The sequence below is a fragment of the Jaculus jaculus genome, chromosome 5 (assembly GCF_020740685.1).
Source record: "Jaculus jaculus isolate mJacJac1 chromosome 5, mJacJac1.mat.Y.cur, whole genome shotgun sequence".
NCBI lineage: Eukaryota > Metazoa > Chordata > Mammalia > Rodentia > Dipodidae > Jaculus > Jaculus jaculus.
The window spans coordinates 163,469,258-163,472,538 of record NC_059106.1 but is presented as its reverse complement, the minus strand read 5'-3'; the positions used below and the strand labels follow the sequence as shown (position 1 = coordinate 163,472,538).

The following is a 3,281-nucleotide window of genomic DNA, read 5'->3' as shown; positions in this document are numbered from 1 at the left end:
GGAGAGATGGCTTAGTGGTCAAGAGCTTGCCTGTGAAGCCTAAGGACCCCGGTTCGAGGCTCGGTTCCCCAGATCCCACGTTAGCCAGATGCACAAGGGGGCGCACGCGTCTGGAGTTCGTTAGCAGAGGCTGGAAGCCCTGGCACGCCCATTCTCTCTCTCTCCCTCTATCTGTCTTTCTGTGTCTGTCGCTCACAAATAAATAAATAAATAATTAATTAAAAAAAAAAAAGAAATTTGCCTTGAAAGCTGCTATTCTGTGGCAGGAAAAGTTTATTGGTTTCCTGTCAGACTTTTTTTTTTTTTTTTTTTTTTTTTTTTTGAGGTAGGGTCTCACTCTGGTCCAGGCTGACCTGGAATTAACTCTGTAGTCTCAGGGTGGCCTTGAACTCAAGGCGATCCTCCTACCTCTGCCTCCCGAGTGCTGGGATTAAAGGCGTGCGCCACCATGCCTGGCTTGGACTTTTTTTTTTTTTTAACAAGATTTCTTATGTCCTTAGAATTTGAACATATATGTAACCATACACTGCTTTTAGCAGTTGTGTGAAGAACAAGACTTCTGTTTTAAGGGCTTTGTCATGTGGAGGTTTTACCGTTGGAGTTGACTACTCAGATCTTCTGTAGGGCTATACTACTACATATTTGCTCTATTGCCTTGATGACATTTTTTGCCCGTACCTGAGACCATCTGTCTCTCTAGCTATGACCTTGTTATGAATAGTGTTTGTGCTCACAGTGCAAATGTCTACGCCTCACCTAGTTAAGCAAGATCATAGTGCTATTACTCAAGGAAGTTGGATGAGGTGAACATAGGTGTAGCTTTTTACCCTCTCCTCGCCCCTTTTGAATGTTTGTTTGTTTGTTTTTGGCTTTTTGAGGTAGGGTTTCACTCTAGCCCAGGCTGACCTGGAATTCACTATGTAGTCTCAGGGTGACCTCAAATTCACAGAGATCCTCCTACCTCTGTCTCCCGAGTAGTGGGATTAAAGGTGTGAGCCACCACGCCCGGCTTTCCTCTTTCTTTTTTTTTTAATTTTTTTTTTTTGTTCATTATTTATTTATTTATTTGAGAGTGACGGGCACAGGGAGAAAAACAGATAGAGGGAGAGAGAGAGAATGGGCACCCCAGGGCTCCAGCCTCTGCAAACGAACTCCAGACACGTGCGCCCCCTTGTGCATCTGGCTAACGTGGGACCTGGGGAACCGAGCCTCGAACCGGGTTCCTTAGGCTTCACAGGCAAGCACTTAACTGCTAAGCCATCTCTCCAGCCCCGGCTTCCCTCTTTTTAAATGTAACAAATATATTTTATCTTCCTCTTTCCCCTTCCTCCTTTTGGAAAAGTGTCAGGAACTAGGGAGTTTAGCAATTGAGAGGCTCAAGGGAGGGAGCCACCCAGAGCTGGCTGCTTTGTGATTCATCAAAAGGCCAGTTGCTGGCCAGGCTGCTATTTTCACAAGAAAACCACGTGGAAGATCCAGCTAGCCAATTCAAGGAGTCCGGGAAAGAGGACCACAGAGGTGACACTCTGGGATCCTGGCCATGAGCTTGGATGCCTCGTCTTGCTGAAAAGAGACACTGGACCTAAATGGCGCAGCATGACTTTGTCCCTGCTTGGCTAAATTTCTCAACACCGCAGTCAACTAAGTCTCCTGTGACCACCTTTGACAAACACGGAGAGCACCTGTCCCGTGGAGGAGGTAGATTTGGAATAAGCTGTCATCGACATAATTCCTCTGATGGCTTTTTAAACAATGGACCTCTACGGACTACAGGAGATTCCTGGCACCACCTCTCCCTGTTCTGCCCTGATTCTGTGGACTCTGGTGTCACTAAGGGAACATATCCTGGAATCACAGGGAACCTGTCTGGGTGGCATGGCTCTTCCCGCGGTCATGATGGCATAAGTCAGCGTAGTGGAGGTGGCCCAGGGAATCGTCGACACTGGAATGGCAGCTTCCACCCCCGGAAAGGCTGTGCCTTTCCAGAAAAGCCATCTGCAGAGAGATTAGAGATGGAAAAAAAAAAAGACAAGGTGGAAAAGTTGCAGTTTGGAGAGGAAAACTTTCCTTCTTTGAATCCAGAAGCTGGGAAACAGAATCATCCATGCAGACTTATTAGTACCCCTCCTGGAGTGTGGGAAAACCCACCTAGTGCCAAGCAACGCTCCAAGATGCTGGTCATCAAAACAAGTTTCCAAAGAGGATCCTGCTGCTGCCTTCTCTGCTGCGTTCACCTCATCAGGGTCTCATAATGCTAATGGCAACAAAATCTCAACCATGGTCCCAAGTGTCTATAAGAACCTGGCCTACAGTAAATTGAAAAGGAGACATAAAGGGTGGAGAAAGGAAGGGAGGAGGATACTTAATAGGTTGATATTGTATATATGTAATTACAATGTTTGTAATGGGGAGGTAATATGATTGAGAATGGAATTTCAAACGGGAAAGTGTGGGGGTGGGGAGGGAGAGAATTACCATGGGATATATTTTATAATCATGGAAAATGTTAATAAAAATTAAAAAAAAAAAGAGTGTCCAGGCAAGCAAACATTAAAAAAAAAAAAAAAAAGAACCTGGCCTAAGCCTGCACCACCTCCTTCTAAGCCCAACACATGGAAAGCTAACCGAATGGAGCACCGATCAGGATCCCTTTCCTCTAGCCGGGAGTTAGCTTTTACCAATCCTGTGTCTGTTACTAAACCAGTGGTACTGGCTGGTGGCACAGTTTTAAGCTCTCCCAAAGAGAGTCCTTCTAGCACTACCCCTGCAGCTGAGATCAGCTCCTCTGTTTGCCCAAGTTGACCCACCGAACCACCGACAGGAAGAGTGAGTTCCTGAAGGCTGTAAAGGATGACCGGAATGGAGACTTCTCAGAGAAAAGAGACTGTGACAAGCTTGATGATTTGGAGGACAAAACTACACCTGAACCAAAGGAAAGTGGGGAAGAAAGCTGTCTTCAGAATGGTCTTGGTCTTCCCATTGTGGAAGAAAAAGAGGTCCACTCACTTTCTCTGGAAGCAGAGCCCAGGTTATTGAAAGCAATGGGGTGGCAGGAACATCCTGAAAATGAGAATTGCCTTCCTCTCACAGAGGATGAGCTCAAGGAATTCCACATGAAAACAGAGCGGCTGCGAAGAAATGGCTTTGGGAAGAATGGTTTCTTGCAGAGGCGCAATTCCACCCTGTTCTCCCCGTGGAGAGGCACTTGCAAAGTGGAGTTTGAAGACTCAGACACGGAAACCAGTCGCAGTGAAGCGTCAGGTGACGATGCCTGGAAGTAG

At 46.4% G+C, this 3,281-nt stretch overlaps 1 pseudogene; it reads left to right on the top strand.

The window, feature by feature from the left end:
• The first annotated feature begins 1,586 nt into the window (after positions 1-1,586).
• On the top strand, positions 1,587-3,281 carry LOC123460588 (annotated as a pseudogene).